The following is a 16665-nucleotide window of genomic DNA, read 5'->3' as shown; positions in this document are numbered from 1 at the left end:
ATTGACGTGAGCAGCAAAAGCAAAACAAAACCCATAATTTTAGAAATGCGGAGCCAGAGGAAGCTTCTATCACGGAATCACAGGCCCGGAGGGACAAGTCAGAGAGTCCGGGGCGCAGTGTGTGAATTGCGACAGCCCTGGATGAGCCCATCTGAGCACCCTGCCTCCAGGGTCTGGCCCGGGGGAGGAGCGTTGGGGCGTCAGGGTCCTAGAACGCGTGATGTCTGGAGGTACACATGGTCGTATGCGGTCACGGGCATCATGGGTCTGCAGAGGCTCCCTTGAAAGCCAGCTGATGCTCCCCGACTGCACCTGCGTGGTAAGCATGCCAGCCCCGAGCGAGGAACGGCAGCTCCCTGTTGGGCTTGGATCCCAGGGCCGCTACTCGACAGCTATGTGAAGCTCAACCTTCTCATCTGTAAAAAGGGCTGTTACCGCGTGAGGATCGCGAGAGGATTCACGAGCCAATGTCTGTGAAGCACTTCGCACGGCTCCTACTACAGACAGGAACCAGTGGTGAAAATGAGGATAAAAGGCACAGTAACAGCTTTCTCTCATGAGCTGGCTGAGGTTGGCACATTGCCCGTAGCCACACCTAGGAATCCAGGAGATATTTGGGTCTCGCCTCAGTGGGCCACATTCAGTGTCTGCGTGAGGGTTCGGGCGAAAAGCGGGTTTCAGGTGTGCACGTTGCAGAGGCTGTTGCCCTGGGGGAAGTCAGTCTTCAGGTTTGCAAAGTAATACCATTACTGTCCTGGAGAAGCACGAAGTAGGTTTCCCCTCCAGAAACGGTTTCAGAACTAAACAGTACCCCCACCCCCAAAAGGATCACGTTCTCAGGAAAGCCTGTCTCACAGATGGGGAAGCAGGAACCCAGAGAGGGCATGCGGGACGCTCAGGGCAGCGCGGCCAGGGACAGCGTCAGGGCTGACACCTATACTCCTGACATTTTCGCGGACACCATCTCCCGCCGGGCCGAATTCCTGAAACCTGACCAGTGAGGCGCAGACCAACAGCACGCAGGCAGGGCAAACCCTCCCGCAGGGCAGGGTGGGGCGCAGGCATCCAACGAGACGGAATCGGTGACACGAGACGACGGCGCCCTCTGGTGTACCAAACCTGACTTCAACCCCAGACACAGGAAAGTACACTCCCCAGGCCAGGCACACCATGCCGATCCACAGGAACCAGCTTATCTGACACTGGACTCGGCTCCCAAGGCCTTCGGGAGGAGCTCCGTGGGACTCAGCTGCAGAGCAGTGGCAGTAAAGCATCAAAGATTCGACGTCAGACCTGCTGCACACTTTTAAAACGAGAGAAGGCTACCAGGCAGGGCCCCACGGGGCGCTGCACCCAGGGATGGTAACAGCAAGCTGGGGCTCTGGGGGGGCAGCTTATGTTTGACAAGCAGGGTGAGTTAGTTTTCATGGGTCCTCTGTTGACTGGGTAACTTGGATAATTTGGGATCTTGGGCTGTCCTTAGTTGTCTGGTACCCGGTCCCCCGGTGATGAGGGCGTTCAGTGAACAGTGGCCCCAGAGCAGAGGTGCTGAAAAGGGGGTGCCCGCTTAGACAGGGGGACTGGTTGGCCTCTAGCCAGGGCCTCAAAACCGGATCAAGACAGCACTTAAACAAACAAGCTGTTTCACAGGGGAGGTCTGGATACACAGACGAAACTTTGGTAAGGAAGAGAAAATTGCAAGCAATTAAATTACAAAGTGATTTTTTAAAAATTTTTATCCTTATTTTTGAGAGGGACTGAGAGAGAGAGAGACAGAGCGTAAGCAGGGGAGGGATAGAGAGAGAGGGAGACACAGAATCCGAAGCAGGCTCCAGACTCTGAGCTGTCAGCACAGAGCCTGACACGGGGCTTGAACTCACAAACCATGAGATCACGACCTGAGCTGAAATCAGATGCTTAACCGACTGAGCCACTCAGGCGCCCCAACTACAAAGTGATTTTTAACGAGATAACTAAAAATCCCTGCACATTTGGAAATTAGAAAACATTTTCATGCAACCTGGAATATATCATAATGGAAAATAGAAAACACTTGTAATTGAACAATAATAAAATATCACTTATCCAAAATTGTGGTAGGCAGCTGAAGCCGTCCCGAGAGGGAAATTTAGTCTTTAAATATTTACACCAGAAGAGAAGAAAGGAAAGGGGCGCCTGGGTGGCGCAGTCGGTTAAGCGTCCGACTTCAGCCAGGTCACGATCTCGCGGTCCGTGAGTTCGAGCCCCGCGTCGGGCTCTGGGCTGATGGCTCGGAGCCTGGAGCCTGTTTCCGATTCTGTGTCTCCCTCTCTCTCTGCCCCTCCCCCGTTCATGCTCTGTCTCTCTCTGTCCCAAAAATAAATAAAAACGTTGAAAGAAAAAAAAAATTAAAAAAAAAAAGAAGAGAAGAAAGGATGAAAATTAATGAGAACTGTTCAACTGGAAAAAGAAACAGTAGAAAAAGGAATTGTAGAATAAATTCAAAAATGGTATAAGGAAATAAACAAACATAAGAACAGAAATTAAACAAAATTTGAAAGTAAAATAAAACTCATTACAGTGTTTGAAAACACCAACAAAACTGACAAACCTCTAGGAAGATAGGTAAAGAAAAAAAAGGAAACAATCTTAGAATATAAAGGGAGATATACTGAGATTAGAAGGATAAGAAACATTATGAATGATATTACCACAATGGATTTGAAAACTTAGATAAGATGCATAAATTCCTAGAAAACGTATTTACCAAAATTGGCTCAAAAATAAATGCAAAATCTGACATCTTTTTAAAAATTGAATCAGCACTTTAAATGCTTTAGTACAAAAAAGTAAAAAAAATATTCAAGACAGATGATTTTACAGGCAAATTCTAGCAAACATGCAAGGTACATATAATTCTACTCTTATGTGTCTCCCCTCGTCCCCTGGAATTACAAAAATAAGACTACTCCTTATTTTATGAAGTTAGCATAACCAAACTGTATGAAAAAATAAAATTACTCAGTTTCCCTCATGAATATACTGATGCAAATATCCTATATAAAATACTGACAAACCAAATACACTAAAGTTGAAAAAGTACATAATGGCCAATTTAGTTCATTTCAGAAATGAAAAGTTGGTTTGATATTATAGAATCTATTAATGTAACTCACCACATTAACAGAATAAAAGAGAAAAGCGCTGACACAGAGCATTGAACGAGAATAATGTTCATGATTTGAAACACACACACACAAGCACTAGGACATTAAGAACAAAAGGGAACTTCTTTAAATTGATAAAGGTAGTAATTTATAAATTGTAAATAGCAAAAGCCATTCCTTTTAAATTTTTTTTAAGTTTTTAAACTTATTTTGAGAGAGAGAGAGAGCATGAGCAGGGAAGGGGCAGAGAGAGAGAGGGGAGAGAAGAATCCCAAACAGGCTCCCAGCTGTCAGCACAGAGCCCGATGTGGGGCTCAATCCCACGAACTGCGAGATCATGACCTGAGCCAAAACCAACAGTTGGATGTTCAACTGACTGAGCCACCCACGCGTCCCAAAGCCATTCCTTTTAAAATCAGGACCATGACTAGGGTGCCCACCAGCACCAGTTCTATCAGAGCTGGTAGAAAAGGACAAGATTTTAAAATAAAAGATAGAATGATGGGGCGCCTGGGGGGCTCAGTCGGTTGAATGACAGACTCTTGGTCTGGGCTCAGGTCATGATCTCGCAGTTTGTGGGTCCGAGCCCCATGTCGGACTCTGTGCTGACGGCTCAGTCTGAAGCCTGCTTCGGATTCTGTGTCTCCTTTTCTCTCTGTTCCTCCTCTGCTCACGCTCTCTCTCTCTCAAAAATAAGTAAAGATTAAAATTTTTTTTTTAATAAATAAAAGAATGAATTCAACAAACTTGCAGGATACAAAATCAATATACAAAAAACCAGTTGCATTTCTATACACTAACAATGAACAATCTGAAAAAAAGTTAAGAAAACAATTCCATTTACAATAATATTAAAAAGAATAAAATACCTGGAATAAACTTAATCAAGGAGGTGAAAGACTTGTACACTGAAAACTGTAAAGCACTGCTGAAAGAAATTAAAGACGACACAGGTAAACGGAAACTCACCCCATGTTCATGGATTAGAAGACTTAATAATAAGATGTCAAACTACCCAAATCAACCTACAAGGTTAAGGCTATCCGTATCAAAACCCCAAAAGTGTTTTTTGCAGAAAGAGAAAAATCCATCCTAAAATTCATATGGAGGGGCGCCTGGGTGGCAGAGTTGGTTAAGCGTCCGACTTCACCCAGGTCACAATCTCGCGGTCCGTGAGTTCGAGCCCTGCATCAGGCTCTGGGCTGATGGCTCAGGGCCTGGAGCCTGTTTCCGATTCTGTGTCTCCCTCTCTCTCTGCCCCTCCCCCGTTCATGCTCTGTCTCTCTCTGTCCCAAAAATAAAATAAAAAAAAAAACGTTGAAAAAAAAAATTAAAAAAATAAATAAATAAAATTCATATGGAATCTGAAGGGACCCTGAAACAGTCAAACAACCTTGAAAAAGAAGAACGAAGTTGGAGTTCTCACACTTCCTGATTTAAAAACTTACTATAGGGGCGCCTGGGTGGCTCAGTCGGTTAAGCGTCCGACTTCAGCTCAGGTCACGATCTCGCGGTCCGTGAGTTCGAGCCCCGCGTCGGGCTCTGGGCTGATGGCTCAGGGCCTGGAGCCTGTTTCCGATTCTGTGTCTCCCTCTCTCTCTGCCCCTCCCGTTCATGCTCTGTCTCTGTCTGTCTCAAAAATAAACATTAAAAAAAAAAAAACTTACTATAAAGCTACAGTAATTGGGGCACCTGGGTGGCTCAGCTGGTTGAATGACAGACTCTTGGTCTGGGCTCAGGTCATTATCTCATGGTTTCTGGGTTTGAGGCCCCCACCCCCCGTCGAGATCCACCCTAACAGTGTAGAGCCTGCTTGGGATTCTCTCTCTCCCTCCATCTCTGCTCCTCTCCCTGATCCCTGATCGTGCTGTCTCTCTCAAAATAAATAAACACTTTCTAAACAGATGCAAATAATGTCATACTCCCCAGAAACCCTATGTGTGAAACCCCATGCGTGACATCAGCCACCCTCACCTGCAAAACCCTAACATAACAATGTAACTAGAGAAACTACTAACGGGTTAAAGCCCAGAGGAGAGCTGTCTTCTTCAAATGCCTGAAGAGCTACTCCATCATCCAAGGTTACAATTCTTCAGGGCACATTCTCTGCATCACCTTCTACCCCACCCACCCAACACATACACAAACCACCAAATCCTGTCTCTGGAATAACCAATTATCTTCTTTCTACCTTTTTTTTTAAGTTGATTTATTTATTTTTGAAAGAGGGTGAGTGAGTGCACATGAGGTGGGGAAGGACACAGAGACAGGGAGAGAGAGAAAATCACAAGTAGGCTCCACACTATCAGCACAGAGCCCAACACAAGGCTTGAACTCATGAACCTCAAGATCATGACCTGAGTCGAAGTCGGATGCTCAGCCGAGCCACCCAGGTGCCCCCTTCTACCTTTCGGTCAGTCCTGGCTGAGCTTCTTCCTCCCGAGCTCAATGTTCTATCCCTTCTTTGCTACACACAATTGAGGACACACAATTGAGAAGTATAAACAATGTTAATGTCCCAATTTTATACACGAGGGGGATGATAAGTGAAAGAGAGTAACAGACACACAGTTACTACAGCCTTGGAGAGGCCGACATGAAGAGTCACCTTGAGGAGGGAATGAGAAAAAAAACATCCTATTCCTGCTGTCCCGACAATCCTCGGGTGGGACCCGGGAATCAGGAGGTGGCCGTGGAGACTAGGAAACAGGTTGCTGAGGCCACCGTGCTCTGTTGCTGCCATCTGTTTTGGTCCAGGGGAAAAACGAGAAAACTTGTCAGAAAATAATGGCATCACGACAACCCCGATAGTGGGGCTTGAACTGCAAAACCCAGGCCTTTCAACAGGGAAAAATGAGACTGTTGAGAAGCAGTGGGAGAAACCCTGGGCCATATTCCTTCAGGGTCCCTCCCTCCTCACTGTTCCCGGATGTCAAACACGGTCTCCCCCATCCCTCAGGAACAATAACCCTTTCCTCACTCTCACCCAGCGTCCTCCAGCCCTGCCATTTCCCTGACACTCCCGCACCAACACGCAGTCCCAGAATCTGCTTAACTAGGAGCACCGCGGGGCTACGGTAACGGTTGGGATGTATTACGCCTCCCTGAGTGCCAGAGTCAATGTGGAGAATGAACAATGTGGGATGAAACACCAATGGCTGAGCATTCACCTCGTATCCATGTTGCCACCGTGGTTCTCTTGTGCCGGGAGATCTGAGAACATTCCGAGACAAAGAAGTGAAACCTAATATAAAACAAAGTGCATTTTTAATCAAAAAGCATTTTTCTGGGGCGCCTGAGTGGCTCGGTCGGTTAAGCTTCTGACTCCTGACTTCAGCTCAGGTTCATCTCACGGTTCATGAGCTCGAGCCCTGAGTCGGGCTCTGCTGACAGTGCCAAGCCTACTTGGGACTCTCTGTCTCTCCCTCTCTCTCTGGCCCTCCCCTGCCTCTCCCTCTCAAAATAAATAAATTACTTTAAAAAATACACTTAAAAACCATTTTTCATACATTATTAATGGTACTTCAAAACATTATGTAGAGGCATGCCTGGATGGCAGTCAGTAGACTGTTGATCTGGGGTTTGCGAGTTCGATCTACATTGGATGTAGAGATCACTTAAAAAAAATTAAAATATTTGAAAAAAAGTTATGTAGGAAATAGTAACTTTTGCTTTTTTCTGAAAATATTTAAATTTTAATAACACAAAATGATAGTGAAGTTACTGTCAAGCAAAGATGCGTGTTTGTGTGTGTGTGTGCATGTGTGTTAGCTTACATGTGTGTGTGCGTGACTGAATACATACACTTTTGGGCACAAAAATGATTACACAATGGCCTGAACTAATAATAAGCAAATACAATGAGAGCTATCCATGGTACAACAGTATGTCTTGATCCCGAAAGCTCTGCTCCTTCATACCTTTTTGAAACTGGGCTCATTTCACTTTATGAGACAAGCACACATCATTAGCAGGTTTTTTTTTTTAATATGAAATTTATCGTCAAATTGGTTTCCATACAACACCCAGTGCTCATCCCAACAGGTGCCCTCTTCAATGCCCATCACCCACCCTCCCCTCCCTCCCACCCCCCATCAACCCTCAGTTTATTCTCAGTTTTTAAGAGTCTCTTATGGTTTGGCTCTCTCCCTCTCTTTTTTTTTTTTTTCCTTTTCTTTCCCCTCCCCCATGGTCTTCTGTTAAGTTTCTCAGGATCCACAGAAGAGTGAAAACATGGTATCTGTCTTTTTCTGTATGGCTTATTTCACTTAGCATCACACTCTCCAGTTCCATCCACGTTGCTACAAAGGGCCATATTTCGTTCTTTCTCATTGTCCTGTGGTACTCCATTGTGTATATAAACCACAATTTCTTTATCCACTCATCAGTGGATGGACATTTAGGCTCTTTCCACAATTTGGCGTTTGTTGAAAGTGCTGCTATAAACATTGGGGTACAAGTGCCCCCGTGCATCAGCACTCCTGGATCCCTTGGGTAAATTCCTAGCAGTGCCACCATTAGCAGTTCTAAGATGTATTTGAGTATCTTGGTTTATTTAAGGAGAAAATGAAAAGGTTCTGTAATCAATAACTGAGTGCTGGAAAAGAATCACTCCTGCATATAATCGAGAAGTAGAACTGGTTGCTCAGGCTACATTAAACAGTCAAGTTTATCAGTGTCAGTCAAGCTACATTAAACACATTTTAACATACAAAACTGATTTTAGAATCATGAAACAAAGAAATGGATTTTCCACTTTGAGTATATCATCATTTGTTCATGAGCAAAATCTGCTCAACAACTAATTTTGCAAGTAAAGGAATAACCATATTAGAGTTATACTATTAAAACTCGCCTATCTAATATGCTTGTTTTAAAATGCTTCTTTCCTCTCAGAGTTTCTGTTTGATGCTTCTATTGCCTCTAGAGATGACTGTCGCTCCAAACTGTCACATCTTCATCTGCATACTAGGGCCTCTTATGGGTCATGCGCTATGAAGTAATGTAACCAGTTTTCAGTTCAATCTTATTTTCTACCTAACATTTAGATTCAGAAGTTCAAAATGAGTTTGGACGATCCAAAGGATATTACCATTCTTAGATATGTGGGAAATTTACATATGAAAATATATTCCTTCTCAGGAAATTGAGAGTTAAGTTTCAAAATTCTTACATATGAGAGTGCTCAAGATAATCACCAACAATATCATGCCCACACAGCTTATGGTTTAGCAGTGATGGTTTATTATGACAGAGCTTGGAATATTTGGGGAGAAAATCTTACTGTAAGCTAAAACCTAGAAAAATTCACATAATTAGTTTTATGATAAAGGTATTACCCCAGTTGTCACATCATATGGCAGATCTTTATAACCATTATTGCCCCCAAGCTAAAATGTAATGCTTCATTTTGGCAGTTATTTTAAGGGCCACAGCCTAATTGATTATATGCATATATAGCCTTGTCATCACTGAGTTCAGAATTAAAAAGTTAAAACCAGATATAGTATACTCATCTAAAATAAATTGGGGGCACTTGGGTGGCTCAGTCGGTTGAGCACCAGACTTTGGCTCAGGTCATGACCTCATGGTTCCCGAGTTCAAACCCCACATCATGCTCTCTGCTGCCAGGGCAGAGCCTGTATGGGATCCTCTGTCCCCCACCACCACCCCCGCCTCTCTGCCTCTCCCCTGCTCACGCTCTCTCTTTCAAAAATAAACATTTAGAAAACAAAACTAAAAAAATAAATAAACTGAAGGGCACCTGGGTAGCTCAACTGGTTAAGTGTCTGACTCTTGATTTTGGCTCAGGTCATCATCTCACAGTTGTGAGATTAAGCCCCACGTTGGTTGGGCTCTGCGCTGAGTGCTGAGCATAGAGCCTGCTCGGGATTCTCTCTCTGTCCCTTCCCCCTTGTGATCTCTCTTTCTCTCTCTCAAAATAAATAAATAAACATTAAAAAAAAATAAACTGAAAGTCATATATGAAAACTAAATAAAATATTGATATTGGGTTGGGCCAATATCTAAGATTCTTTCAAGGAATCCAGTATTTTTGTAATACTACTAAGTTAAATAATTTTAACTATTCTCTATCCAAAAAGTGTACATTGAAGGGGTGCCTGGATGGCTCAGTCAGTTAAGTTTCCAGCTCTTGATATTGGCTCAGGTCATGATCTCACTGTCATGAGATTGAGCCCTGCATTAGGCTCTGTGTGCTGGGCATGGAGTCTGCCTGGGATTCTCTCTCTCCCTCTCTCTCTCTGCCCCCCCCCCCGCTTATTCTCTCTCTCAAAATAAACATTTAAAAATAAAAAAATTAAAAAGTGTACAGTGAGGGGCACCTGGCTGGCTCAGTCAGTGCAGCATGTGACTCAATGTCAGGGTTGTGAGTTCGAGTCCCATGCTGGGTGTAGAGATTACTTTAAAATAAAATATTTAAAAATAATTTTTTTAATGTTTATTTTTGAGAGAAAGAGAGCGTGTGCAGGGGAGAGGCAGAGAGAGCGAGGCGGGCGGGGGAGGGGGGCAGTGGTGGAAAGAGGATCCAAAGCAGGCTCTGCACTGACAGCTGAGAGCCTGATGTGGGGCTTGAACTCATGAACTGCGAGACCATGACCTGAGCTGAAGTTGAATGTGTCACTGACTGAGCCATGCAGGTGTCCCTAAAAAATTTTTTTTTAAATTTGTTTTAATGGTTATTTAGTTTTGAGAGAGAGAGAGGGCAAGAGAGAATGGGGGAGGGGCAGAGAGAGAGAGGGAGACACAGAATCTGAAGTAGGTTCCAGGCTCCGCGCTGTCAGCACAGAGCCCAACTCGGGGCTTGAGCTCACGAACTGTGAGATCATGACCTGAGCTGAAGTCAGAGGCTTAACTGACTAAGCCACCCAGGCGCCCCTAAAACAAAATTTTTTTTAATGTGTACAGTGAACTATCACAGATGTGATGACGATGCCAGTGGTTTTCCCTGCCAATGCTTTTTTATATCACTAGTGCAAATGTCAACAGAGTAAAAAAGACAAATAACGTTTTTATATTATTACAAAAATAGTTTTGGACTTCCAAGCATACTAAACACATCTCTGGTTCCCCCAGATTTCCATACTGCACACTTTGAAAACTGTAGTATTAGGGTAATGAATTGTGTCAAAAGGTAATACAGGGTATAGTGCGGCATCTTCAAATTAATCCTGGCCACAATTTACAACATTGTAAGTAATCACATGTAATCTTGGGTTAGGCGAAGGCTTCTCAGATATATCACAAAAGCACAAGCAAGAAAAAATAGGTAAATTGGATTTCATAAAAATTAAAACTTTTGTGCTTCAAAGGATACTATCATGAAAGTAAAGAAAGCCCACAGAATGGAAAAAAAAATTGCAATTCATATATTTGATATGGGACTTGTATCCAGAATACAGAAATGCTTATGACTCACTAAGAAGACAAGTAACCAAATTTGAAATGAAGAAAGGAGCTAATGCACATTTCTCCAAATAAGAGATGCAAATAGCTAATAAGCACATGAAAAGATGTTCAACATCATTAGCCATTAGAGAATGTAAATCAAAACTGCAATGATTTACAACTTCACATCCACTGGGTTAGTTATAAACAAAAAGACAAATAGGAAGAAGTGTTGGCAAAGATGTGAAGAAATTGGAACCTTCAATATATTGCTAGTGGGAAGGTACAATGGTGCAGCCACTTTGGAAAACAGTTTGGCAACTCCCCAAACAAAAAGAGTTACCATACAATCCAGCAATTCCACTCCTAGGTATACAGCCAGGAAAAAGAAAATCATATCCACACAAAAATGTGTACGTGAAAGTTCATAGAAGCATTATTCATGGGCGCCTGGCTGACTCAGTCCGTAGAGCATCTGACACTTGACCTCAGGGTTTTGAGTTCAAGCCCCACACTGGGTGTGGAGCCAGGGAAGGAGGGAAGCCAGGAAGGGAGGGAGGGAGGGAGGAAGGAAGATCATTCATCATAGCCAAAAAGGTGTAAACAATCTAAAAGTCCATGAAATGATGACTAGATTAAAATGTAGTATATCTACACAATGGAATATTATTCAGCTAATAGGAATAAAATACTAGTACAAATTATGTCATGGATGAGCTTTTAAAACATTATGGTAAGAGAAAAAAGCCAGTCACAAAAGACCAGACATTCCATTTATAGGAGATGTCTACGACAAAACCTATAAAGGCAGAAAGATTAATGGTTGTATATAGGCTTGAGGCAGAAAAGAATGAGAATGGTGAGCAACTGCTAATGGATATGGGGTTTCTTTTGGGGGTGATGAGAATGTTCTAGAATTGTGATGATGGTTACACAACTCCGAATATTCAAGAAACCACAGAACTGTACACTTTAAAAAGGTGAATTTTATAGTATGTGAATTGTATCTAAATGAAACTTAAATATAGGGGCGCCCTGGGTGGCTCAGTCGGTTGAGTGTCCGACTTTGGCTCAGGTCATGATCTGGCCGTCAGTGAGTTCAAGCCCCACATCGGGCTCTGTGCTGACAGCTCAGAGCCTGGAGCCTGCTTTGGACCCTGTGTCTCCCTCTCTCTTTGCCCCTTCCTTTTCACGCTCTGTTCTGTCTCTCAAAATGAATAAATGCTAAAAAAAATGTTTTTAATAAATGAAACTTAAATATATACAAAAGTCAGCACCCTTATTATGACTTTAAGACACAACACAATCTACCCTTAATATTCCAGCCTCATTTCCTACTATCTCCCCCTTTCTCTCTCCAAACTAGCCTTCGCCTCAAAGATGCCAAGCATGTTCCTATCTCAGGTCTTTTGCATTTGGTGTTTCCTGCTTCAAATATCCTTCTTTCATATTTGTATAATAAAATGTTCATTCCCTTCAAGTTTTTATCAAAAAATTACTTTCCCGATGAGACCTTCCATTGTTACATTTCAACCCCCTCTTATATAAGATTCTATCAATCTCCGCTCTGATTTTTTCTCCTTGACATTTCTTAATATTTCAAATACTAAATATTCTATTTTCCTACTTATTTTGCATTTCATACTTAAAAAAAAAACTTTTTATGTTTATTTATTTTTGAGAGAGAGATAGTGTGAATGGGGGAGAGACACAGAGAAAGGGAGACACAGAATCCCAAGCAGGCTCCAGGCTCTGACAGCAGAGAGCTTGAACCCACGAACTGAGAGACTGTGACCTGAGCCAAAGTCAGACGAGTCAGACTGAGTCACCCAGGCGCCCACGTCTCATAGTTTTTTTTTTTTAAGTTTTTATTTATTAATTTAGAGAGAGAGAGTGCATGTGTGCACAAGCAGGGTGGGGGGCAAAGAGAGAAAGAGAATCCCAAGCAGCCTTCACACTGTCAGCATGGAGCCCCATGGGGTTCGAACTTATGGACCATGAGATCATGACCTGAGCTGAAATCAAGAATCAGGCGCTTAACCGACTGAGCCGCCCAGGCATCCTGTCTCACACTCTTGAATAGAAGCTAAATGAGCACAAAAATTTTTGCCTGATTGTTAAATACCATACATCGAGCACATAGAATAGCATCATACATACAGAACCTCAAACTGGTATGTTGAGTGCACATCTTTACCATATAAATGGTTTATATATAAAGGTATTAGGAAAACACTAAGACTTCAATATTGGGCAAAGTGAAAAAAAAGATAACTCACAGAAAAGGAAATGCAATTAGTAATAAATGATTAGTAATAAATCACGATAGAATAATTTCAATATTATATCCAGTGGACAAAGTAAAAAGTGGTGGTCTACCATTTTAGCTTACCATATTCACTATATTTTAAATGATAATAAAATCATGCTAATGCTATGTATCAACTGTCCTAAAATGATCCAGTAATCCCATTTCCAGGTATCTTTTCTTAGAAAACAATCCAAAGAGAAACAATTTTATGTGTTTACATGCTCACTGTAGTTTGACGTGGAATGCTAGAACAGTGAAATTCTAACAGTAGTGAAACACTTAAACTGAGAAACAACTGTATTCAGTGATTAAAATTATGTTTCTGGGGCACCTGGCTGGTTCAGTGGTAGAGCACACATCTCCGTCTTTGGGGTTATAAGTTCGAGCCCCGTGTTGAGTGCAAAGATTAGTCAAGACTAAAAAATCTTTTACAAAATTATGTTTCTGAAGATTATGTGGTAGTAAATGAAAACGTTCATGTACGTAATGAAACAAAGCACACCATAAAGCTGTACTTGGTGATCGCACTATATAATTAAACGCTAGCGACTTGATGGAATATCACAGAGCCACAAAGAAGTCGTGATATTGCTACAGGGCAATTTGCTAATTTAAAACGTGCCTATGCTTTCAAATATAAATCTCTTCCCAGAAATCCAAGGGGTGACCAATTCTCCTACCTAAAGACTTCATTTTCGTTCACTGATTCAACACCTTATACTGAGCATCTTCTATGTGATTGGCAGTGTGCTGGGCAATGGGATTTAAAGAGGACTATCATCTCAGGATGAGAGTTCAGACGTTAGTGGGGGCGATAAAGAGACGGTGAAATAATACGGTATTCGAAACAGAGGCAGATAGAATCTTGTTCTACAAGAGGAGCTGTTTGTTGGAAGGAACAAAGGCTTCTGAGACCAGCTGCTGTCTGCTGGCTATATGTGCCCGATGAAGCGTGCATAAAGACTTTCGCAAGGAAAAGACAACGGTGAGGCCAGAGGCAAGGAATGGAGGGAGGCCAGACATCGTCGGGAGACGGTAAAGAGGCGGCAGGTACCCACGGCGACCAAGAGGCTGAAGTTATCACTGGCCATCGGTATCCTTTTCGGAAATGGAAAGTCCTAATCCAGCCCGGAGATGAAGACCACGGACAACACCAGAATTCTGGCGGATGAACTACCGAATGCTTGCTTGGCGGCAAACGCCCTACTGGGCGCACATCTGCTGCCTGCTCCGATGCTCGCAATGGCTCCGTGAGGTGGGTTGTCTCACCGTCTCCCGGACGTTGGCAGAGACACCGAGATACAAGCATAACGGCAGCCGCGGCAACATCACGAAGCTGGTAAGTGACGGGAGGTGGACGCCCAGGGCCGGAGCTCTGAACTCTCTCTTGCTCACACGGGCTCTGGCCAAGAGGAGTCAGCCCCGCTTAGGGCTCTAGTTGGTGGTCAACTCCTGGCTCCTTGCTGTCCTTTGAGCTCCTGACGGTGTTCTTCTGCCTCCAAGGTCGGTCGGCCTTTTCCTCCAAGAATGCTGCTTCCTGGAACTGAACCCGAACAACTCTTCCAATCAAGGGAGGACAGGAGACCCCAGCCAATCGTCTCTTCGCACCCAGGGGCCATACATCGGCCAACACAGTTTTTCTCACACTCTGAAGAACTAAATAGGCATTATTTTCTAATTATGAACAAACGCGTCAGTGTTTAGTCAAGAAGAGGCCAACGTGGGGCGCCAGGGTGGCTCAGTCGGCTGAGCCACCGACTTGGGCTCAGGTCGTGATCTCAGGGTTGTGGGGTTCGAGCCCCACGTGGAGCTTTGCGCTGTGAGCACAGAGCCTGCTTTGGATTCTGTCTCCATCTCTCTCTGCGCAACCCTTCCTCCCGGCCCCCCGCCAGCTCGCTCTCTCTCAAAAATAAACATTTAAAAAACATTTTTTTAAGGAAAAAAAAAAAAAAAAGACCGAAGTATTCATCGAAGGGCAAATCCAACCACTGCAAAGGGGATTGATGGCTGATTAATGATCTTAGTCCTCGCAGCCCCGTCCATAAACCCCCGGCGCCTCGTGAAACCTGGGCCCCAACAGCCTCGTCCCCACCCCTCGGCCCGCCCCCAGCTACCGTCAGCCACTCACCGGTCGGCGGAGGGCTCAGGATCACGGGTCAGGGGATGTCTAGGTCCCAGGCGGACTGGGGGGCCCGGGGAGAGAGGAGGCCGGGTGGCTCAGCGGCGGGCCCCCAGCAGGGCTGTTCTCCCGCCTTCCAGCGCTCCAAAGCCGGTGAGAGCCGCTGCCCAGGGCCCGGGGCCTGCCCCTCCCCGAATCCCGGGGACTCGTCACCCGCCGCTCCCCAGCCCAGTTGCCCGTCAGTAACCCAACGAGCCCGAAAGAGAACATGGCGGCAGTGGGCGGTTAACGGGCCGCGCCGGCTCTCAGGTCGCAGGGAAGAGCGCGGCTGAGCACGTGCTCAGCACAGCCAATCAGAGGCAAGGGAGAACTGACGGCCGCGTCTGAGTGGCTGGCCGGGAGGCGCGAGTCTCGCAGCCAATCAGAGCCAAATGAACGCTCAAGCCGCGAGTGGGGCGCGGGCGGCGTCCTTCCACCGCCCGCAGTCCCTTCAACTGCGGGAGCCGCGTCGGTGGGGTGGGGAACCTGTCTAGGGGCGCCGGCCTTGTGGCCGTGAAGGCCAAGAAAAGGAGGCAAGTCTTGGGAGTCGATCCGAGGCCAGAGCCACGGGAACATCTTCAGGCCTCACCGTTGTGCCCTGTCTGAGAACTACGGAAGTGCTCCGCCTGACCTCGCACTGTTCCTTCCGCCACAAACGCCCTCTTGCTTTCCATCCCAGTTGACCTCACTTCTTCGTTCGAAGGCCCACTCGGTGCCACCTTCTCCTCTAAACCTCCACCAGCCTGGGAGCATCTGACCTGTAGTCGTCCTGCATGGAGACTGCCCTGCTTTGGGCCCTCTCCCATCAGACCGGGAGTTTGTGACACAGCCAGGAAGTGGAGGCAGGATTGCGCAGAAACGACTTGCGAGGACTTTGGGGGTCGAGGCCAAGCTTCATTCACGCTGGGCTTCACAACCACCGTGCTGCGTGACCTCAGGGAAGGGAATGGACCTCTCTGTGATCAGTTTCCTCGTCCGCAGAAGGGAGGAAGATGGAATGCCTCCATTAGAGTTGTTGGACAAATTGAACTGTAAGTAAAGAGGCAGATAAACCTAACACAGGTTCTTCTCACTTCCCTAACCTGAAGACTGGGAGACGTTCAGGGGCTGAGGAGTGGGAGGGGGACTGATGGCACCTTCTGTTACCTACAGGCTCCTTTGGGAACAGGCACTTCCAGATTTGGGGCAGCTCAAGATGGCCTTGGCAGGACTGGATCCAGCAGATGGAAGCCCCAGGAAGTGTTCTGTAGCATGAAGAAAGTGGCTTGGGTAGGGGTGAGGTCCCCGTACCAGGAGGGTGCCGGCAGGAAGGAGGGCCCTCTGCCAGGTAGAGCTGAACAAGACCCCCTCAGACTTTATCCCAGACTCAGAGCCTGCGAGTAAGAAGGGAACAAGTTGCCCCTCTGGGCCCTGAGCCCTCTTGGGTCTGAAATGAGAGAACAGGGCTAGACCTCTCAGGGGGGCAACTGGGTTATGGAGGGCAGCTCAACCTTGGAAGAAAGCCCCACATTCCCACACCCTTCCCCTGCACATCCTTGACCTCGTGACCTTTCATCAGGAACACCTCCTCCCACTCCACCCGTCTGTCCCGTACCATTTGTCTCAGTGTTTCCTTCACTTTCCACCTACTAAGTACTAAATAC

At 45.3% G+C, this 16665-nt stretch overlaps 1 protein-coding gene across 2 annotated transcripts in view; it reads right to left on the bottom strand.

Annotated features, from left to right (window-relative positions):
- CCR4 (C-C motif chemokine receptor 4) overlaps positions 1-15354 on the bottom strand; it is an 82057-nt gene extending 66703 nt beyond the window's left edge. Inside the window, exons 1-3 of one of the 2 annotated variants that reach the window (XR_003414393.2) lie at positions 14993-15354; positions 6317-6390; positions 4790-5983 (exon numbers count right to left, since the gene is read on the bottom strand). The gene's annotated coding sequence lies outside the window, so the exon portion shown is untranslated. Of the gene's footprint in view, positions 1-4789; positions 5984-6316; positions 6391-14992 lie in introns of those variants that run through there. The other variant, XM_027040570.2, reaches the window with a different exon arrangement.
- Positions 15355-16665: the final 1311 nt, after the last annotated feature.

Source organism: Acinonyx jubatus, chromosome C2 (assembly GCF_027475565.1).
Source record: "Acinonyx jubatus isolate Ajub_Pintada_27869175 chromosome C2, VMU_Ajub_asm_v1.0, whole genome shotgun sequence".
Classification (NCBI taxonomy): domain Eukaryota; kingdom Metazoa; phylum Chordata; class Mammalia; order Carnivora; family Felidae; genus Acinonyx; species Acinonyx jubatus.
Note: the sequence above shows the minus strand (reverse complement) of the source record. Positions and strands in the feature narration are given on the sequence as shown.